This window comes from Heterodontus francisci, unplaced genomic scaffold (genome assembly GCF_036365525.1).
Source record: "Heterodontus francisci isolate sHetFra1 unplaced genomic scaffold, sHetFra1.hap1 HAP1_SCAFFOLD_804, whole genome shotgun sequence".
Taxonomy (NCBI): Eukaryota; Metazoa; Chordata; class Chondrichthyes; order Heterodontiformes; family Heterodontidae; genus Heterodontus; species Heterodontus francisci.
Genome location: NW_027140617.1, coordinates 375139 through 399681, shown reverse-complemented (window position 1 = coordinate 399681; position 24543 = coordinate 375139). Strand labels below are relative to the sequence as shown.

Below are 24543 nucleotides of genomic sequence, written 5' to 3'. Positions count from 1 at the left end.
AGTTAATTGTTAAATTAGATATCATCACTAATACACAGGTGATAATATTCCAGTTAATTGTTAAATTAGATGTCATCACTAATACACAGGTGATAATATTCCAGTTAATTGTTAAATTAGATATCATCACTAATACACAGGTGATAATATTCCAGTTAATTGTTAAATTAAATATCATCACTAATACACAGGTGATAATATTCCAGTTAATTGTTAAATTAGATATCATCACTAATACACAGGTGATAATATTCCAGTTAATTGTTAAATTAGATATCACTAATACACAGGTGATAATATTCCAGTTAATTGTTAAATTAGATATCATCACTAATACACAGGTGATAATATTCCAGTTAATTGTTAAATTAGATATCATCACTAATACACAGGTGATAATATTCCAGTTAATTGTTAAATTAGATGTCATCACTAATACACAGGTGATAATATTCCAGTTAATTGTTAAATTAGATATCATCACTAATACACAGGTGATACTATTCCAGTTAATTGTTAAATTAGATATCATCACTAATACACAGGTGATAATATTCCAGTTAATTGTTAAATTAGATATCATCACTAATACACAGGTGATAATATTCCAGTTAATTGTTAAATTAGATGTCATCACTAACACACAGGTGATAATATTCCAGTTAATTGTTAAATTAGATATCATCACTAATACACAGGTGATAATATTCCAGTTAATTGTTAAATTAGATATCATCACTAATACACAGGTGATAATATTCCAGTTAATTGTTAAATTAGATATCATCACTAATACACAGGTGATAATATTCCAGTTAATTGTTAAATTAGATGTCATCACTAATACACAGGTGATAATATTCCAGTTAATTGTTAAATTAGATATCATCACTAATACACAGGTGATAATATTCCAGTTAATTGTTAAATTAGATATCATCACTAATACACAGGTGATAATATTCCAGTTAATTGTTAAATTAGATATCATCACTAATACACAGGTGATAATATTCCAGTTAATTGTTAAATTAGATATCATCACTAAGACACAGGTGATAATATTCCAGTTAATTGTTAAATTAGATATCATCACTAATACACAGGTGATAATATTCCAGTTAATTGTTAAATTAGATATCATCACTAATACACAGGTGATAATATTCCAGTTAATTGTTAAATTAGATGTCATCACTAATACACAGGTGATAATATTCCAGTTAATTGTTAAATTAGATATCATCACTAATACACAGGTGATAATATTCCAGTTAATTGTTAAATTAGATATCATCACTAATACACAGGTGATAATATTCCAGTTAATTGTTAAATTAGATATCATCACTAATACACAGGTGATAATATTCCAGTTAATTGTTAAATTAGATATCACTAATACACAGGTGATAATATTCCAGTTAATTGTTAAATTAGATATCATCACTAATACACAGGTGATAATATTCCAGTTAATTGTTAAATTAGATATCATCACTAATACACAGGTGATAATATTCCAGTTAATTGTTAAATTAGATGTCATCACTAATACACAGGTGATAATATTCCAGTTAATTGTTAAATTAGATATCATCACTAATACACAGGTGATACTATTCCAGTTAATTGTTAAATTAGATATCATCACTAATACACAGGTGATAATATTCCAGTTAATTGTTAAATTAGATATCATCACTAATACACAGGTGATAATATTCCAGTTAATTGTTAAATTAGATATCATCACTAATACACAGGTGATAATATTCCAGTTAATTGTTAAATTAGATATCATCACTAATACACAGGTGATAATATTCCAGTTAATTGTTAAATTAGATGTCATCACTAATACACAGGTGATAATATTCCAGTTAATTGTTAAATTAGATATCATCACTAATACACAGGTGATAATATTCCAGTTAATTGTTAAATTAGATATCATCACTAATACACAGGTGATAATATTCCAGTTAATTGTTAAATTAGATATCATCACTAATACACAGGTGATAATATTCCAGTTAATTGTTAAATTAGATATCACTAATACACAGGTGATAATATTCCAGTTAATTGTTAAATTAGATATCATCACTAATACACAGGTGATAATATTCCAGTTAATTGTTAAATTAGATATCATCACTAATACACAGGTGATAATATTCCAGTTAATTGTTAAATTAGATGTCATCACTAATACACAGGTGATAATATTCCAGTTAATTGTTAAATTAGATGTCATCACTAATACACAGGTGATAATATTCCAGTTAATTGTTAAATTAGATATCATCACTAATACACAGGTGATAATATTCCAGTTAATTGTTAAATTAGATATCATCACTAATACACAGGTGATAATATTCCAGTTAATTGTTAAATTAGATATCATCACTAATACACAGGGGATAATATTCCAGTTAATTGTTAAATTAGATATCATCACTAATACACAGGTGATAATATTCCAGTTAATTGTTAAATTAGATATCATCACTAATACACAGGTGATAATATTCCAGTTAATTGTTAAATTAGATATCATCACTAATACACAGGGGATAATCCAGTTAATTGTTAAATTAGATATCATCACTAATACACAGGGGATAATATTCCAGTTAATTGTTAAATTAGATATCATCACTAATACACAGTTGATAATATTCCAGTTAATTGTTAAATTAGATGTCATCACTAATACACAGGTGATAATATTCCAGTTAATTGTTAAATTAGATATCATCACTAATACACAGGTGATAATATTCCAGTTAATTGTTAAATTAGATATCATCACTAATACACAGGTGATAATATTCCAGTTAATTGTTAAATTAGATATCATCACTAATACACAGGTGATAATATTCCAGTTAATTGTTAAATTAGATATCATCACTAATACACAGGTGATAATATTCCAGTTAATTGTTAAATTAGATATCATCACTAATACACAGGGGATAATCCAGTTAATTGTTAAATTAGATATCATCACTAATACACAGGGGATAATATTCCAGTTAATTGTTAAATTAGATATCATCACTAATACACAGGTGATAATATTCCAGTTAATTGTTAAATTAGATGTCATCACTAATACACAGGTGATAATATTCCAGTTAATTGTTAAATTAGATATCATCACTAATACACAGGTGATAATATTCCAGTTAATTGTTAAATTAGATATCATCACTAATACACAGGTGATAATATTCCAGTTAATTGTTAAATTAGATATCATCACTAACACACAGCTGATAATATTCCAGTTAATTGTTAAATTAGATATCATCACTAATACACAGGTGATAATATTCCAGTTAATTGTTAAATTATATATCATCACTAATACACAGGTGATAATATTCCAGTTAATTGTTAAATTAGATATCATCACTAATACACAGGTGATAATATTCCAGTTAATTGTTAAATTAGATGTCATCACTAATACACAGGTGATAATATTCCAGTTAATTGTTAAATTAGATATCATCACTAATACACAGGTGATAATATTCCAGTTAATTGTTAAATTAGATATCATCACTAATACACAGGTGATAATATTCCAGTTAATTGTTAAATTAGATATCATCACTAATACACAGGTGATAATATTCCAGTTAATTGTTAAATTAGATATCACTAATACACAGGTGATAATATTCCAGTTAATTGTTAAATTAGATATCATCACTAATACACAGGTGATAATATTCCAGTTAATTGTTAAATTAGATGTCATCACTAATACACAGGTGATAATATTCCAGTTAATTGTTAAATTAGATATCATCACTAATACACAGGTGATAATATTCCAGTTAATTGTTAAATTAGATGTCATCACTAATACACAGGTGATAATATTCCAGTTAATTGTTAAATTAGATATCATCACTAATACACAGGTGATAATATTCCAGTTAATTGTTAAATTAGATATCATCACTAATACACAGGTGATAATATTCCAGTTAATTGTTAAATTAGATATCATCAATAATACACAGGTGATAATATTCCAGTTAATTGTTAAATTAGATATCATCACTAATACACAGGTGATAATATTCCAGTTAATTGTTAAATTAGATATCATCACTAATACACAGGTGATAATATTCCAGTTAATTGTTAAATTAGATATCATCACTAATACACAGGTGATAATATTCCAGTTAATTGTTAAATTAGATATCATCACTAATACACAGGTGATAATATTCCAGTTAATTGTTAAATTAGATGTCATCACTAATACACAGGTGATAATATTCCAGTTAATTGTTAAATTAGATGTCATCACTAATACACAGGTGATAATATTCCAGTTAATTGTTAAATTAGATATCATCACTAATACACAGGTGATAATATTCCAGTTAATTGTTAAATTAGATATCATCACTAATACACAGGTGATAATATTCCAGTTAATTGTTAAATTAGATATCATCACTAATACACAGGTGATAATATTCCAGTTAATTGTTAAATTAGATATCATCACTAATACACAGGTGATAATATTCCAGTTAATTGTTAAATTAGATATCATCACTAATACACAGGTGATAATATTCCAGTTAATTTTTAAATTAGATATCATCACTAATACACAGGTGATAATATTCCAGTTAATTGTTAAATTAGATATCATCACTAATACACAGGTGATAATATTCCAGTTAATTGTTAAATTAGATATCATCACTAATACACAGGTGATAATATTCCAGTTAATTGTTAAATTAGATATCATCACTAATACACAGGTGATAATATTCCAGTTAATTGTTAAATTAGATATCATCACTAATACACAGGTGATAATATTCCAGTTAATTGTTAAATTAGATATCATCACTAATACACAGGTGATAATATTCCAGTTAATTGTTAAATTAGATATCATCACTAATACACAGGTGATAATATTCCAGTTAATTGTTAAATTAGATATCATCACTAATACACAGGTGATAATATTCCAGTTAATTGTTAAATTAGATGTCATCACTAATACACAGGTGATAATATTCCAGTTAATTGTTAAATTAGATGTCATCACTAATACACAGGTGATAATATTCCAGTTAATTGTTAAATTAGATGTCATCACTAATACACAGGTGATAATATTCCAGTTAATTGTTAAATTAGATATCATCACTAATACACAGGTGATAATATTCCAGTTAATTGTTAAATTAGATATCATCACTAATACACAGGTGATAATATTCCAGTTAATTGTTAAATTAGATATCATCAATAATACACAGGTGATAATATTCCAGTTAATTGTTAAATTAGATATCATCACTAATACACAGGTGATAATATTCCAGTTAATTGTTAAATTAGATATCATCACTAATACACAGTGTATTATCTATTTAATTGTTAAATTGGACATGATAACTAAAACAGTGTCTAAAATATCCCACTTAATTTTGACGTTACATGTCATCCCTAATCCACAAGAGTTCCCCAAAAGCTGGTTTGGGAATTAGGGGTACACTTTTTATTGCAAGTTGGGGCTTCCCCACAACCTGGCACATGTGAACAGTTTTACAGAACTCCACCACATCTTTGTAGAGTTGTGGCCAGTCAAACTGCTGTCTTATGCAGGCTTGGGTTTTTCTGATGCCGACATGTCCAGCCATTGGAATTCCTGGGTTATTCTCTGTATTTCCTTATGGTACCTGGGCAGAACCACTATCTGGTGAACCACTGTCCACTCTTCATCCGCAGGTCTCTAAGGAGGTCTCCACTTCCTCATCGTCACCTCATTCTTTAAATAGTCACACTCTGGAACTCCCTCTGCTTCTGTTTAACTTTAGACTGTCTTTGCTAACTTTTTAAACATTGGGTCAGCTTGCTCAGCCTCGACCAAGGAAGATCTGTTTAACACATCCTTTTTGTCCTCTGAATTCCCAAAGAAGGTTTCAGATAACTAGATAGGAGGGTCATCAGTCTGCAGTGTCAGTTCATCCTTCTCTGATGGAGCTTGTTTGACCATGGACCATCACAACACAAAGGCAGGAAAAATGTCAGTGGCCTTCTCCTGTAACTGCTCTGTCTATCTCATCTATTTCAGTCTCTTGAAAACCACTGGAGAAGCTAGCACCTTCACCCTGACCAGATCATTACCCAGGAACAGGACCACCCTGTCTACAGGTAAATTAGGGACAATCCCCAGGGTTACCAGTCCTGAAACAAAGCTGCACTCTAGGTATATTCGATATGGAGTCCTGGGCATTTACCTTCCCCAATACTGTTGACTAATACTTGAGCGTTCGATGCCCTCTCTGGGGGAGAGTTCATGCATTTTCCCAGCAGGAGGGAATGGGTGGCCCCTTTATCCCAAGTATGGCTTTGGGCTTACTTGCTGCATTCGAGGGGTATTTGGTCACTTTTCCTTAGGATACAAAATCCTGCTATCTCGCAGGGATTTTCTTAAATTTTCCAGCACTCTCTGTGTTGGGCATACTGGGTCTTACTGCCACAGTTAAAGTCACAGCCTGGTCTTCTGTGTTTCCCATCAGGGCCCCATTTCCTGAACTGGTCTGGTGTATCCTGATTAATCCGACAGATTTTCACTGTAACGTCCAGCAGTCAGCTCGGAGGTGATTGTTACAGTGGAAACACACAGGCTTTTGGGCGTCACTCCTGTTCTCAGCATTGTCTGCTCTGGCCTAAGGAGGACCCGTTGTGTTTCCACCTCTCCCTTCATGCTCATGGCTGTTTTACTTTATTCATTCATGAGATGTGGGCGACGCTGGCTAGGCCAGCATTTATTACCCATCTGTAATTGCCCTGGAGAAGTAGTTGGTGATCTGTCTTCTTGAACCGCTGCAGTCCATGTCGGGTAGGTACACCCACAGTGCTGTTAGGAAGGGAGTTCCAGGATTTTGATCCAGCGACAGTGAAGGAACAGCGAGATAGTTCTAAGTCAGGATGGTGTGTGACTTGGAGGGGAACTTGCAGATGGTACTGTTCCTATGAATTTGCTGCCCTGTCCTTCTAGGTGGTGGAGATCGTGGGTTGGAAGGTGCTGTCTAAGGAGCCTTGGTGCGTTGCTGCAGTGAATCTTGTAGATGGTACATACTGCTGCCTCTGTGCATTTATGGTGGAGGAAGTAAATGTTTGTAGATGGGGTGTGACAATCTGGAGCGTTGCTTTGTCCTGGATGGTGTCGAGCTTCTTGAATGTTGTTTGAGCTGCACACATCCAGGCAAGTGGAGAGTATTCCATCACACTCCTGACTTGTGCCTTGTAGATGGTGGACAGGCTTTGGAGAGTCAGGAGGTGAGTTACTCGCTGCAGAACTCCAAGCCTCTGACCTGTTCTTGTCACCACTGTATTTATATGGTTACTCCACAAGCAAATGGACCGCTGGGTGTAGCTGTACCTAGAACTGTACTCCAGGGAGAATGTTGTCACTGAGACTGCCTTCAATGCAGCCCAGTCTCTGCCAGTCATGGTTGAGCTGGACGTACAGCCAACAAAATCGGAATCAGTGATGCCATTGATTCTCTAGCCAGCGGAAAAGGACGGGAAGGACGGAATTACCCCTGAAATCATCAAGACTGCCAAGCCTGCTATACTTTCAGCACTCTGCGAACTGCTTTGCCTGTGCTGCAATGAGATAGCAGTACCACAGGACAGGCGCGATGCCAATATCATCACCCTCTAAAAGAACAAATGTGACCACGGTGACAGCAGCAACTACCGTGGAATCTCCCTGCTGAGCATAGTGGGGAACGTCTTCGCTCGTGTCACCTTAAACAGGCTCCAGAAGCTGGCTGAGCGTGTCTATCCTGAGGCAAAGTGTGGCTTTCCAGCAAAGAGATCCACCATTAACATGCTATTCTCCCTTCGCCAGCTACAGCAGGAATGCCACGAACAACAGATGCCCCTCTACGGTGTTTTCGTTGATCTCACCAAAGCCTTTGACCTCGTCAGCAGACGTGGTCTCTTCAGACTATTAGAAAAGATTGGATGCCCACCAAAGCTACTAAGTATCATCACCTCATTCCATGACAATATGAAAGGTACAATTCAGCATAGCGGGGCCTCATTAGAACCCTTTCCTATCCTGAATGGCGTGAAACAGGACTGTGTTCTCGCACCTTTGGGATTTTCTTCTCCCTGCTGCTCTCACATGCGTTCAAGTCTTCAGAAGAAGGAATTTTCCTCCACACAAAATCAGGGGGCAGGTTGTTCAACCTTGCCCGTCTTGGAGCGAAGTCCAAAGTCCGAAAAGTCCTCATCAGGGAACTCCTCTTTCCTGAAGACGCTGCATTAACATCTTATACTGAAGAGTGTCTGCAGAGACTCATCGACAGGTTTGCGGCTGTCTGCAATGAATTTGGCCCAACCATCAGCCTCAAGAAAACAAATATAATGGGACAGGACGTCAGAAATGCTCCATCCATCAATATCGGCGACCATACTCTGGAAGTGGTTCAAGAGTTCACCTAACTAGGCTCAACCATCACCAGTAACCTGTCTCTCGATGCAGAATTAAACAAGCGCATGGGAAAGGCTTCCACTGCTATGTCCAGACTGGCCAAGAGAGTGTGGGAAAATGGCGCACTGACACGGAACACAAAAGTCCAAGTGTATCAAGCCTGTGCCCTCAGTACCTTGCTCTATGGCAGCGAGACCTGGACAACGTATGTCTGTCAAGAGCGACGTCTCAATTCATTCCATCTTCACTGCCTCCGGAGAATCCTTGGCATCAGGTGGCAGGACCGTATCTCCACCACAGAAGTCCTCGAGGCGGCCAACATCCCCAGCATATACTAAGCCAGCGGCGCCTGAGATGGCTTGGCCCTGTGACCCACATGGAAGATGGCAGGATTCCCAAGGACACATTGTGCAGCAAACTCGTCACTGGTACCAGACCCACCGGCCGTTCATGTCTCCACTTTAAAGACGTCTGCAAACGCGACATGACGTCCTGTGACATTGATCACAGGTCGTGGGAGTCAGTTGCCAGCGATCGCCAGAGCTGGTGGGCAGCCATAAAGGCGCGGCTAAAGTGTGGTGAGTCGAAGAGACTTAGCAGTTGGCAGGAAAAAAGACAGAAGTGCAAGGAGAGAGCCAACTATGTAACAGCACCGACAACCAATTTTATCTGCTGCACCTGTGGAAGAGTTTGTCACTCTAGAATTGGCCTTTATAGCCACTTCAGGCGTTGTTTCACAAACCACTGACCACCTCCAGGCACTTATCCATTGTCTCAGAGACAAGGAGGCCAAAGAAGGAGTTCAGTTGCTGGTCCGTGGTAACCCCAGGATGTTGATAGTGGGGGATTCAGTGATGGTAATGCAAATGTATGTCAAGGGGAGATGGTTAGATTCTCTCTTGTTGGAGATGATCATTGCCCAGCACTTGTGTGGCGCGAATGTTACTTGCCACTTAGCAGCTCAAGCCTGGATATTGTCCTAGTGTTGCTTGTTTTCTACACAGACTGCTTCAGTATTTGAGGAGTCACGAATGGTGCTGAACATTGTGCAATAATCAGCGAACATCCCCACTTCTGACCTTATGATTGAAGGAAGGTCATTGATGAAGCAGCTGAAGACGGTTGGGCCAAGGACACTACCCTGAGGAACTCCTGCAGTGATGTCCTGGAGCTCGGATGATTGACCTCCAACTCTAATCCTGTTATATTTTTCAGGTTCACGTGCAAAATGGTTGGCACATGTTTTAGGATTTCGGCTTTCCTAGCTTTTGGATGGATAGTAATCCCTTACTGCTCAGTTCTGTACAGAAATGTAGTTAGGCCACACTTAGAATATTGTGTGCAATTCTGGTCGCCACACTACCAGAAGGACGTGGAGGCTTTGGAGAGGGTACAGATGAGGTTTACCAGGATGTTGCCTGGTCTGGAGGGCATGAGCTATGAAGAGAGGTTGGATAAACTCGGATTGTTTTCACTGGAACGATGGAGGTGGAGGGGCGACATGATAGATGTTTTCAAAGTTATGAGTGGCATGGACAGAGTGGATAGTCAGAAGCTTTTTCCCAGGGTGGAAGTGTCAGTTACGAGGGGACATAGGTTTAAGGTGAGTGGGGCAAAGTTTAGAGGGGATGTGCGAGGCAAGTTCTTTACACAGAGGGTGGTGAGTGTCTGGAACTTGCTGCCGGGGGAGGTGGTGGAAGCAGGTACGATAGCGACGTTTAAGAGGCATCTTGACAAATACATGAATGGGATGGGAATAGAGGGATATGGTCCCCGGAAGTGCAGAAGGTTTTAGTTTAGGCAGGCATCAAGATCGGCGCAGGCTTGGAGGGCCGAATCGCCTGTTCCTGCGCTATACTGTATTTTGTACAATCCTCAACCTTCAACGAATAGGGCATTTAACCTGTCCCAAGTTACTTCACTCTGGGTTAGGAAGGTACTGCCTCAAATGTGGACATTTTAATACTCCAGCAGCGAAAAACCCAATTAAAACTATATTGAAGTTTTTGAAGTTTTGCGAGGGAACCATTTGGTTCCCCACTCCCAATTTCCCAACTGTCTTTGGTTTTTGATCCCAGATGCGAGCCCCAAATTTATGTTACACTTCAGGTGAGGAGGGGTCGAAAGGCTCCTGTCTTGTTGCTCTCCTTGTTCGATGCCACAGGCTTTATTCCTTTTTAAATAGTGCATGTGTTTACCAATTCAGTGAGTGTTTAATACTTCAAGTGCTAGGATCATAAAAGAATCAATCAGGCAGGTTTTCTTTAGTTTAAACAAGAAAGAGGTTATTTTATTGTACTGAAAATCAAATACCGATTGAAGTAAAATAGTAAACTCTGCTTCAACTTTCATACTCACACACACGCACACACACACAAATAGGTTACAGAGTGATGGAGAATAGTTTGGGTTGGATTAGAGTCCAGAAGAAGTAAAACTAATGTACAGTTTGTGGGGTAATGTAATTCATTTTTCCTCTGACTGAATTCATGGTTCCAAAGTCTCTGGCAGGTAGAAGTGGACATGCAGCTGGTCCGCCTGGTTCAGGGGTTTCTTGGAGACAGTAACGCTCAGTGGCTTTCTTCCTCGGTCTCTGTAGCAATGGTGGACTTGGATGTTCTGCAGTCACAGACAGATTACAACATTTACAATGTTACCTGGGGAGAGAAAGAGAGCGTAAGACAGCCCAACCAGGGTCTTGCATGGGTTAGCTTGCAAAGTTTGTCTGCTGTGTGTAACAAAAAGTTACAAGTTTACATAGACTGGGGTAGGGGGGAGGGGGGGCTGTCACATGGTCTATCAGTACCTTTCTTCCTTTAATGAGTTTCAAAGTCTAAGAATCCCAAATCTCTCTCAAATTATATTGTAAATGTTTCTCCTGCAGGTACGTCTCCGCGAGTAAATGCTGCAAGACGGCTTTAAATGTCTTGCTAATGAGGGTGATCCCAGATAATCTACTCAATTGTTCAAAACATTGTCGTGGGTGGGAGCTTTGAAGACATACATCTCCACTTCGATGTCCTGGAATGTGAGGTATTTCAATGCAAATTGTGGTGGCCATCTTGACTACCAACTTTTTAAATGTTAAATGCAGGATTCCAGCTTTCCAATTTCAAAGTTTAATGTTGGTTTCCAACCAGTGAGTTAAAAATTCTCATTCAGCATAGCATGTTTTCTTGGCAGGAGGTATTAGAAAGGCGTGCTGCACTTCAAGATGTTAATACAAAAAGAATCCTGGTTGCTGAGGGAAATAAGAGTGGAAATTGTGAAGGAACTAACCATAGTTTTCCTTACGCACAGGGATGGTGCCAAAGGACTGGAGAATTGTAAATGTTACACCATTGTCCTAAAAAGAGTGTAAGGACAAGCCCAGCAAATAGAGGACAGCCAGTTAATCCATGGTGCTGGGAAAGCTTTTAAAACAATAATCCAAAACAAAATTAACTGACTGGGACAAATGTGGATGAATTTGGCCTCACCAAAGCCTTGTATAAATGTAGCAAGACACCCTTTCTCCTGTATTTCAATCCTCTCGCTATGAAGGCCAACATACCATTTTCCTCCTTAACTGCCTGCTGCACCTGCATGTTTACTTTCAGCAACTGGTGCACAAGGACACCCAGGTCTCACTGCACCTCCCCCTCTCCAAAGTTATCATCGTTCAGACAATCTGCCTTTCTGTTTTTGACACCAAAGTGGATAACTTCACATTTATCCACATGATACTGCATCTACCATGTATTTCCCACTCACTCAACCTGTCCACATCACACTGGAGCTTCTCTGCATCCTCCTCACAGCTCACCCTCCCACCCAGCTTTGTGTCATCTGCAAACTTGGATATATTACATTTGCTCTTACTGTTTGTTTCCTGTCTGCCAACTAGTTTTCTATCCATGTCAGTACCATACCCTCAATCCCATGGGATTTAACTTTTGCACGCTAATCTCCTGTGTGGGACCTTATTGAAAGCCTTATTAAAATCCAAATACAACACATCCACTCGTTCCCTCTTATCTAGTCTATTAGTTACATCCTCAAAAATTCCAGTAGATTTTCCAAGCATGATTTCCCTTTCCTAAATCCATGCTGACTGTGTCCGATCCTGTCACTGTTTCCCAAGTGCTCTGTTATTACATATTTTATAATGGACTCTAGCATTTTCCCCACTACTGATGTCAGGATAACTCCTCTATAATTCACTGTTGTCTCTTTACCTCTTTTTTTAAAATAGTGAGGTTACATTGTCTACCCTCCAATCCATTGTAACTTTTCCAGGATAGAATTTTGAATAATGACCAGCAATGCATCTACTATTTCTAGAGTCACTTCCTTAAGTACTCTGGGATGTAGATTATCAGGCCCTGGGGATTTATCAGCCTTCAATCCCATCAATTTCCCCCACACCATTTCCCTATTAATACTGATTTGTGTCCTCCTTTGAGAAGAAAGAACCAAAGTATGTATTTAATTATTCTGCCATTTCTTTGTTCCCTATTACTTCAAAACAGCATTTGATGAAGTGTCACTTAACAGGCTTGTCGACAAAGATAAAGCCCATGTAATAAAAGGGACAAAGTTGTCTGCATGACAGGAAGCAGAGAGAGGGGGTGAAAGGTTGTTGTTAGAACTGAAGGAATTTTCCCACAGGGGTCGTTACTAGGTCTGTAACTTTTCATGATATATTTTAGCCACTTGGACTTGAGTGTAGATTAGATTAGAGATACAGCACTGAAACAGGCCCTTCGGCCCACCGAGTCTGTGCCGACTATCAACCACCCATTTATACCAGTCCTGCACTAATTCCGTATTCCGACCACATCCCCACCTGTCCCTATATTTCCCTACCACCTACCTATACTAGGGGCAATTGCTAATGGCCAATTTACCTATCAACCTGCAAGTCTTTGGCATGTGGGAGGAAACCAGAGCACCCGGAGGAAACCCACGCAGACACAGGGAGAACTTGCAAACTCCACACAGGCAATACCCAGAATTGAACCCGGGTTGCTGGAGCTGTGAGGCTGCGGTGCCAACCACTGCACCACTGTGCCGCCCTGTAAATGGCACAATTGTAAATTTTACACTTGCCACAAAACCTGGAAGTGTATTGCACAATGAGGATGATATTGACAGACATCAAGTGGATATAGACAGACTGATGGAATGGACGTACACATGGTAGATAAACATTAACAGAAACGCAAAATGATACATTTTTCATAGGATGGACAGGAGAGGCAATGGAAAATAAAGGGTGTAACTTTAATGGGGGTGCAGCAGCAGTTTGGATGCATGTGAATAATTCTATGGCAGGGCATGCAGATAAGATTGTTAAAAATGACATGCTGTGTGACTGTTACAAAGACAAACTATCCCTCCTTGTCTTTCACAGACGTACTGCAGCCTGTTACAATGTTGGTGTCTTCCTCCCACACCTCTCCACAGTCGTCCAGCCAGAAAGAACTACTGTTACCTTCTTATTATTTCATGGTAAGTGGGCGCCGCTGTCTGGGCCAGCATTCATTGCCCATCGCTAATTGCTCTTGAGAAAGTGGTGGTGAGCTGCCTTCTTGATCCAACTGGTGCAGGTACACCCACAGTGCTGTTAGGAAGGGATTTCCAGGATTTTGACCCAGTGAGAGTGAAGGAACAGCGATATAGTTCCAAGTCCGGATGATGTGTGACTTGGAGGGGAACTTGCAGTGGTGATGTTCCCATGCATCACTGCCCTTGTCCTTCTTTGTGGTAGAGGTCGCGGGTTTGGAAGGTACTGTTCAAGGAGCCTTGGTGCGTTGCTGCAGTGCATCTTGTAGATGGTACACACTGCTGCCCCTGTGTGCTGGTGCTGGAGGGAGTCAATGACACTACGTACACAATCAATCAATCAAGCAGGGCTGCTTTGTCCTGGATGGTGTTGAGTTCCTGGAATGCTTTTGGAGCTTCACCCATCCAGGCAAGTGGAGAGTATTCCATCGCACTCCTGATTTGTGCCTTATAGATGGTGGAAAGTCTTTGGGGAGTCAGGAAATGAGTTACTCGCCTCAGGATTCCTAGCCTCTGACCTGCTGTTGTAGCTGCAATTCAGCTTCTGTTCAATAATAACCCCTAGAATGGTGATAGTAGAGGATTCAGTGATGGTAACGCCATTGACTGTCAAGGGGAGATGGTTAGATTCTCTCTTATTGGAAATGTTCGTGTCCTGGCACTTTTGCAGCATGAATGCGACTTGCCACTTATCAGTTTCGGGTGCATCCTGGGGTGCAAGTACGTAGTTCCTTGAAAGTGGCAACACAGGTAGACAGGGTGGTGAAGAAGCCATTTGGCATGCCTTCATCGGTCGAGGCATTGAGTACAAGAGTTGGGACGTTATGTTACAGTTATACATAACGTTGGTTAGGCCGCATTTGGAGTACTGTGTGCAGTTCTGGTCGCTGCACCACAGTAAAGATGTGATGAAGCTTGAGAGGGTGCAGAAAAGATTCACAAGGATGTTGCCTGGTCTGGAGGGCTTGAGTTATAAAGAGAGATTGGATAGGCTGGGTCTGTTTTCCCTGGAGCGAAGGAGGCTGAGAGGGGACATGATAGAGGTATATAAAATTCTGAGAGGCATAGATAGAGTAGTTGGCCAGAGTCTGCTTCCATGGTGGGTGGCGACTAAATCTAGAGGACATAGAATTAAGGTGAGAGGGACGAGGTTTAGAGGGGATCAAAGGGGTAAATTTTTCACACAAAGAATAGTGGGTATCTGGAATGAGCTGCCTGAGGAGGTGGTGGAGGCAGGAACAGTAGCGACAGTTAAGAGGCATCTGGACAGGTGCTTGAATGAGCAAGGCATAGTAAGATATGGAATTAATGCAGGCAGGTGGAATTAGTATAGATAGTCATTCTGGGGCGACTAAATCTGAGGGGGGAGCTGATAGAAGTATACAAAATTATGAAGTGCGTAGATAGGAAGAAACTTTTTTTTTTCCCCCTTGGCGCAAGTGTCAATAGCCAGGGGGTAGAGATTTACAGGAAGGGGCAGGAGATTTAGAGGGGAATTGAGGAAAACAAATTCACCCAGAGGGTGGTTGGAATCTGGACCACACTGCCTGAAGGGATGGTAGAGGCAGGAACCCTTATAACATTTAAAAAGTATTTGTAGAAGCACTTGAAACACCATAGCATACAAGGCTATGGGCCAAGTGCCAGAAAATGTGATTAGAATGGATAGGTGCTTGATGGCCAGCATGGATACGATGGGCCGAAGGGTCTGTCTATAGTCTATATAACTCTATGGCTGTACAAAATGAGTGGAGCTGAAGGAGAAGTTGATCAATGTGAAAACAATTTCAGCCAGGCAGAGGAGGGTGGTAGTGGATGGGGACTGGATGGGCCTCTGTTCAAGGAAGAAACAGAGAACCCTAAGACCGTCCTGGTGGGGGATGGAAGGTGCAGATACATTGGACGTCCATCATGAAGATGAACTGGAAATTGTCAAAATGACGTAGTGCGTCCGAAGAGTCGCAGATGTAGGTGGAAAGAGACTGGACGAGGGGAGAAATAAATCGATTCAAGATAGGAAGTAATAAGTTCAAGTGGGGCAGGAACAGGCTGAAACAATGAGTCTGCTGGGATAGTCCTGTTTGTGGATTTTAGGAAGGAGGTAGAAGTGGGTTGCCCGTGGTTGTGGGACTGTGAGGTTGGAAGCTGTAGCGGGAAGATCTCCAGAGGAGATGAGGTCAGTTACAGTCCTGTGGACAGCAGCTTGATGTTCGCTGATGGGTTCATGGTCGAGAGGGAAGTAGGAAGAAGTGTCTGAGAGTTGATGCTGAGCCTCTGCAAGGTAGCAGTCGGTACGCTGGACAACAACAGCACCATCCTTGTCTGCAGGTTTGATCACAATGTCGGGATTAGACTTGAGAGAACGGAGTGCAGCAAGTTCAGAGGGGGACAGACTAGAGTGAGTGAGGGGAGCAGAGAAATTGTGATGGCTGATGTTTCACCGACATTTCTCAATGAAACGATCTAAAGTGGGTAAGAGGCCAAAGGGAGGGGTCCAGGTGGAGGGAAAATACTTGAGCTGGGTGAGTGGGTCCACTAGTCGGGGTGGGTGTAGGACTCCTGGTCAAGGAAGTGAGGCAGGAGGTAATGACGATGGAAAAGAGATCAACGGCATGCCGAGCGTGAATTTAATTGAGGTGGGAGTGTAAGGGGATATAACTGAGTCCTTTGCTAGGTACAGATCATTAGGTGACAGAGGGGGGGAAGGTGCACCTGTTTAAGAATAAGGGGTCACCCATTTAAGACAGAGATGAGGAGACATTGTTTCATCTCAAAGGGTCGAGAGTCTTTGGAATTCTCTTCCTCAAAAGGCAGTGGAAGCAGAGAATTTGAAATTTTTAAATGCAGAACTGGATAGATTTTTGATCAGCAAGGGAGTGAAAGGTTACCGGGGGTAGATGGAAATGTGAAATAATCAGTTCAGCCAGGAACTTATTGAATGGTGGAGCAGGCTCGAAGGGTCGAGTGGCCTACTCCTGCTCCTACTTCGTGTGTTCATATATAAATATATGTTGTTGTTGTTATTGATGGCTTTGGAACAGCTCTGTATACTCACCCCAGCCTGAAAAACAATCTATTTTCTGTGCCTTAGCCAATTGGATGTTCACACAACCACTGCCACTTTGATCATTGGGTTCAGTTTTCCGAAGAAGTCGATTAAATCGCTCTTGATCAAACACCTTCTGAAAGTTTATATACATAACACCAGCTGTACAACCCTCATCAATCCCCTATATTACTCCATCAAATAAATCCTTCAAGCTTGTTAGATACAATTATGTCTTTAACATGTTCATGGTAGTTGACATTTATAAACCCTTGTTTTTCAAAACAGCAGGTATCTGTATCCTGGTTGATGGTTGAAATTTCCCCACCAGGGACGTTAAACTGACTGGTCAGTAAATACAGGGCTTAGTCCATATCTCCTTTTTTTAAACAATGTCTAACATTTACAACCATCCAGTCTCCTGTCATCACTCCAATATCCAAGAAGTATTGGAAGCTCCTGGCCAGTGCCTCTGTTATTTGCACCTTTCCTTCCCTCAACAACTCTCATACATCCCATGCAGACCATGTAAATGTTCTGCTTTATTGTGGTACAAAAAGGGTTGGATTGAAAGGGGTTAACTGAACCTGTTTGTTCAGTGACTGTAATTAATGTAATCCATGGACACTAATTGCGTCACTGGAGGGTTTCCTTCTTCTATTAATACAGGACTACTTTTAATGTGTTCTTCCATCATGTCTGCAGGAGAATCATCCCCGGCACTAACAGGGATCAGCAGCTCTAGCGAAATGGAGAGGATAGATCAGAATCTCAGAATAGATTGGAATGTTACAACAATGGACAGGAGTTTATCCCATTGGTTTGATTATCTTACTGCGGATTATTATTGGATAACATTGGCGCATCGGATCCACTGGGCACTGATGCTGATTCAACACATTTATTATCCCATCCTCGCTATTGTTGGTGTCCCTGGTAAGTCTCTCTATCCAGCTATTAATTCTAGAAACCATGATTAACTGTTTTACTGTTCTTAACAACGACCACCTTCAAAATATCGTCCTCCATGTGAGCCCATTTGCTGCATAAACTCTGGTATGTGTCTTTGTCAAATCTACTATACCAATGCTGTCCTGGTTACTCTCCCTGTTACAAACCACCATAAACCACAGTCTGTACAAAACTCTGCTGTCCATATCCTAATTCACACTAAATCTCATTCACGCAACATCCCTGAGCTCAGTGACCTACATTGTTTTTTGTAGGATAGTATACAAAAAGAAATAAATGGGGTGTGGAAGAAGGGTACCACAATAATTATGGGTGACTTTAATCTGCATGTAGATTGGGCAAATCAGATTGGCAAAGGTAGCCTAAAGAATTATCACATTGAGTGTATTCAGGACAGTTCCTTAGAGCAGCACGTTCTGCAGTCAACCAGAGAGGAAACTATTCTAGAACTGGTAATGTTCAATGAGACAGGATTAATGAAGAACCTCCTAAAAAAGGAGTCTTTAGACAACAATTATCATAACATGATAGCATTTCAATGTTCAGACTGAAGGGAAAACTGTGGGTCTAAGACTAGTTTTTAAAAAAAACCTAAATAAAGGTAATTATAAGGATATGAAGGCATAGGTGGCAAAAGTGAACTTGGAAACTAGGTTAAAAGGTAGTACAGGAGAGATGCAGTGGCAGATTTTTAAGGAGATACTTAATAACTCTCAGCAAAGATGTATCTCAATGAGAAAGAAAGGCTCTTGCAGAAGGTTGTATCATACGCGGCAAAATAATGAAGTTAAGGATAATATTGAATTGAAAGAAACATGACAAATCTGCAAAGATTGTTGGTGGGTGAGAAGATTAGACAGATTTTAAGAACCAGCAATCAATGTTAAAAAAGAGGGAAAGGTAGAGTGTGGGAGAAAGCCAACTAGTAATCTAAAAATAGAGGATAAGAGTTTATACAAGTATTTAAATAGGGAAATAGAAACTAAAATTAGTGTTAATCCTCTAGAAAGTGAGTTTGCAGAATTAATAATGAGAAACAAGGACATGGTGGAGGTGTTGAACAGCTATTTTCTGTCTGTTTTCATTGTAGAAGACATAGCAAACCTTCCAAATATACCTAAATCAAGAGGCAAAAGGAAGTGAGGAACTTAAAACAATCACGATGACCAGAGAAAAGAGGATACTGGGAAAACTATCACACCTAAAGGCTGATAGGACCCACCATCCGTGGATAACGAAAACAGCTAAAGATAGTATCAAACTTAAAGATAAAGCATTTAGCAGTGCAAAGATGGGTGGCAGGGCAGAAGATTAGACAGAATATAAAAAGCAGCAAAGAACAACTAAAGATTGATAAGGAAGGAAACATTAGAGTACGAGGGAAAGCTGGCTAGAAATATAAAGACAGATAGGAAGAGTCTCTATAGATATTTAAAGAAGAAAAGAGTTAACAATGTGAACATTAGTCCTACAGAAAGTGAGTCTGCGAAATTAATAATGGAAAATAAGGAGATAGCAGATGAATTGAGCAGATATTTTGCATTAATCGTCACTATTGAGGATGCAAGTAACATCCCAGTATTAGCTGTAATTCAGGAAATGGAAGGGAGGGAGGGAGAAACCCAAGAAAATTACAATCACCAGGGAAGTGATACTGAGCAAATTGTTGGAGCTGCGGAATGACAGTCCCCCGATCCTGAAGAGGGACTAGTGAGATCATTGATGCGCTGGTTTTGATTTTTCAAAAAACCCTAGATTCAGAGAAGGTTTAATTCGATTGGTAAATAACGAACTCCTTTATTCAAAAAGGGAGAGAGACAGAAAGCAGGAAACTACAGGCCAGTTAGCTTAACATCTCTCTTAGGAACCATGTTAGAAGCTATTATTAAATATGTAACAGAGCATTTAGAAAAAGTCAAGGTAATCAGGCAGAATCAACATGGTTTTCTGAAAGGGGAAATCATGTTTAACCAATTTATTGGAGTTCTTTGAAGAAGTAACATGTGCTGTGGATAATGGGGAACTGGTGGATGTACTATACTTAGATTTCCAGAAGGAATTTGATAGAGTGCCACATCAAAGGTTATTGTGAAAAAGAAAATATCATGGTGTAGGGAGTAGTATATTGTCATAGATAGAAGATTGGCTAGCTAACAGGAAATAGAGAGTAGGCATAAATGGGTCATTTTCTGGTTGGTAAGATGTAATGAGTGGTGTGCCACAGGGATCAATGCTGGTGACACAACGTTTTATAATTTATATAAATAACTTGGATGAAGGGACTGAAGGTATGGTTGCTAAATTTGCTGATGAACCAAAGAGAGGTCGGAAGGTAAGTTGTGAAGAGGATATAAGGAGGCTACAAAGGGATATAGATAGGTTATGTGAGTGGGCAAAGATCTGGAAAACGGAGTATCATGTGGGAATCGTGAAATTTCCCATTTTGGCAGGAAGAATAAAAAAGAAGTGTATTATATAAATGGTGAGATTGCAGAACTCTGAGATGCACAGGGATCCGGGTGTCCTAGTGCATAAACAAAAAAGGTTAGTATGCAGGTACAGCACGTAATTAGGAAAGCTAATAGAATGTTACCATTTATTGCAAGGGGAATTGAATACAAAAGTAAGGAGGTCTTGCTACAGTTATACAGGTAATTGGTGAGACCACATCTGGAGGACCGACTATTGTACTGATCTCCTTAGTTAGGGAAGGATGTAAATGCGTTGGAAGCAGTTCAGGGAAGGTTTGCGAGACTAATACCTGGCATGGGCGAGTTGTCATATGAAGAAAGGGTGGGCAGGCCAGGGTTGTACCTGCTGGAGTTTAGAAGAGTAAGAGGTGACTTGATTGACACATAAAAGATCCTGAGGGGTCTTGACAGGGTGGATGCGGAAATGATGTTTCTTCTTGTTGGAGAATCTAGAATTCGGGGTCACTGTTTAAAAATAAGGGTCGCCCATTTAAGACAGAGATGAGGAGATTTTTTTTCTGAGGGCCGTGAATCTTTGGAACACTTTTCCTCAAAAGGCGGTGGAAGCAGAGTCTTTGAATATTTTTAAATCAGAGGTAGATAGATTGTTGATAAGCAAGGAGGTGGAAGGTTAGTGGGAGAAGCTGGGATTGTGCAGTCGAGGGTACAATCAGATCAGCCATGATCTTATTTAATGGCGTAGCAGGCTCGAGGGCCCGAGTGACCTACTCCAGCTCCTACGTTGTATATTTGTCTGTCCAGTCCAGTCCCCAGGACCAGATGGCCTGCGTCCAAGGGTCCTAAGGTAAGTATGGTAGATGAATGTGCTGACGACATCAAGATGGGACGGAAAGTACGTGGTCAAGATGAGGTAAAGAGTTTGCAAAGGGATACAAATAGGTTAAGTGAGGTCGCAAAACTTTGGCGGATGGAATATAATGTGGTAAGATGTGAACTTGTTCACTTTGGCCGGAAGAATAGAAAAGCAGTATACTATTTAAATGTAGAGAGATTGAAGAACTCGGTGGTACAGAGGGATCTGGGTGTCCGGGTACATGAATCTGAAAGAGTTAGTATACAGGGACAGCAAGTGATTCGGAAGGCAAACGGAATGTTAACGTTTATTGCAAAGGGAATCGAATATCAAAGTGGGGAAGTTTTACTGCAGCTGTGCAGGGCCTTGGTGAGACCACATCTGGAATATTGTGTACAGTTTTGGTCTCCTTATTTGATCAAAATGAAATTATTGCATAAGAAGCAGGTCAGCAAAAGTTAACTTGACTCATTCCCTGAATGAAGGGCTTATATTATGAAGACATTTTTTTAACGGTTTGGAGTTTAGAAAAATGAGATGTGTCTTTTTGAAGCTTATCAGATCCTGAGGGGACTTGATAGAGTGGATACCGGGAGGATGTTTCAATTGTGGGGGAGACTGGAACAAGGGGATAAAGTTTAAAAATAACAGATCAGTCATGCCTTTATTCGAATGGTGGAGCAGGCTCAACGGGTCTAATGGCCTCCTCCTGCTCCTCAGTTCTATCTTCCTACGTCCAACACCTCAATTTTAATATTCTCACTCTTGTGATCAAATCCCTCATGTCCTCACCCCTCTGATTATCCCAATACCCTGTCCATTTCCAGTATTCCTGAAACTTGTTCATCTTAAAGTCTTTTTATAATTCCCTTTTTAAACTGAGTTTCTTTCCCTCTGTTTCTCTCCCTGACCACACATTTCATCTCTCCAGCTCCACTGGTGCTGTGGAAGTTTGGATCCAGAAAATGGTGTGAGCTGCACTGCCAGTCACATCCAGTACATTGCACAGGACACCCAGGCTGGCCGGGGTGACAGCGTGGGTGTAACGTGTGTGTGTCTGTAGTGTGAGGAGGGGTCTGAATATGCTGTTCATCAGCCATTCCCACAACTGTGACGTACGTCTTTGAAACTTGACCTGGACATGTCCACTGACCGCCTGTGTTAGTCACTGTCAGCTGAACATGCATTCAGCAGCACGAGGAACTCCCTCTAATTTTATTTCAAAGGACCAGGCATCCAACTTACAGGTGAAGGGCTTTTGACTTACTTCTGCTAGTATAAAGTTGGGGGAGGTGCTGTGGATGATTTTCTGGAGGTTGTGTTGTGAGCTGCTGCAGGCATTCAGGGAGGACAGAGGATTTGGTGACCCAACACTGGACCAGGTATGGGGACTGTAGTTACTGTGTCTCTGGGTCTACTGTAGCTACTGTGTCTCTGCAACAAATGGAGCAGAGGCTGCAGAGAGGGGAAGCTCTGTAAAGAGGGAGGAGGAGGGGTCTCTTCCCTACCCAGCCCGGGTTCTCCAAGCACAAAAGAGCAGTGGTCCTAATACCGAGCCCTGGGGAACACCACTGCATACTCCCATCGAGTCTGAACAACAACCTTTCACCATTTCTCTCTGTTTACTGTGCATTAGACAATGTTATATCCAAACTGTCACTGTCCCTTTAATCCACAGTGTTCAGTTTTCCTAACCTGTCTATTGAATGTGACTTCATGAAACACCTTTTGAAAGTCCATATATATAACTTCAATGACAGGCAGATTGGTGAGGACGAGGTCAAATATATTTTTCACTCTGGTTGGTTACCTCACCGCCTGCTCCAGACTCAGTCTAGCAGCCGCATCCTTTAGGACTCTGCCAACTCAGTCAGTAGTGATGCTACCGAGTCACTCTTGGTGATGGATATTAAATTCCCTTACCCAGAGTACATTCAGTGTCCCTGCTACCCTTAGTACTTCCTCCAAATGGTGTTCAACATGGAGGAGTACTGACTCATCAGCTGAGGGAGGGCGGTAGTTCGATATCAGCAGGAGGTTTCCTTCCCCATGTTTGACCTGATGCCATGAGACTTCATGGGGTCCTGAATCAAGGGTCTGTCCTGTTTCTGGGGTGTAGACATACCTTGGAATGGGAATGCTTGTGTCTGGGACATTATAAGATATAATTCGGTGAGGATGAATTTGTTTTCTGCAACTTGACTAGTCTATGCGACAGTTCTGCCAATTTTTGCACAAGCCTCCAGATGTTACCAAGGAAGACTTTGCAGGGTCGACAGGGCTGAGTTTGCCTTTGTCGTTTTTGGTGCCTAGGTCGATACCAGGTGGCCCATCCAGTTTCATTGCTTTATTTGGCTTTTCTACAACCGAGCAGCTTACTCCTCCATTTCATAAACAACCACATTGCTGTGGGTCTTGAGTCACATGTAGGCCAGACCAGATTAGGATGGCAGATTTTCTTCCATAAGGGACATGAGTGAACCAGATGAATTTTTACAACAATTGACAATGTTTTCATGGTCACCATTAGAATAGATATTTTAATTTCAGAATTTTACTAATTGAATTCAAATTTCACCATCTGCCGTGGTGGGACTTGAACCCATGTCCCCAGAGCATTAGCCTGGGCGTCTGGGCCACTAGTCCAGTGGCATTGCTACTCCACTGACACCTCCCTGTGGTTCAGTTTCGGGGGTGGGGCAGAGCTTTAACACTGGTATAATTCCCTCAAAGCCCCTCTTCACAGCTTCTAACCCTTCACTAATTCTGGTATTTCCTGACGGTAACTCCTTTTGGTCCAGGATTTGTTCTAATTTTCTCCACATCTAATGTACAGTGTCAATGCCTCCTGTTCCCAGAGTAACTGATTGTACAGGATGCAACTGTTCTCCTGACAAACTTCAATTTCCTTCTGTAACCTATCTATCTGTTCCTTCAATTGGTTGTGTTTGTTTTATTTAACTGTGATGTGCACAGATGATCCCCATTGTCCAACTTATCCCAGCACTTTATTTTATTTCTGCATTTCTGGATGTTCTCATAAATTCTCCTGAGGATGAAATCGTAAACCACACTGGACTTCTCCAAAATTCTTAGGAAGTCAGTTATTCCAGGTGCGACTGTTTTTCTCTGTCAGGAAACTGATCAACTATTCCCTGTGATATACCAACAACAT

General features: G+C 40.3%; 1 long non-coding RNA gene across 1 annotated transcript; it reads left to right on the top strand.

Moving 5' to 3' along the window:
- The first annotated feature begins 6140 nt into the window (after positions 1 to 6140).
- On the top strand, positions 6141 to 13978 carry LOC137360260 (uncharacterized). Its single transcript, XR_010971764.1, has 3 exons — positions 6141 to 6222; positions 11403 to 11551; positions 13914 to 13978. It is a non-coding gene; the product is annotated as an uncharacterized lncRNA (long non-coding RNA).
- Positions 13979 to 24543: the final 10565 nt, after the last annotated feature.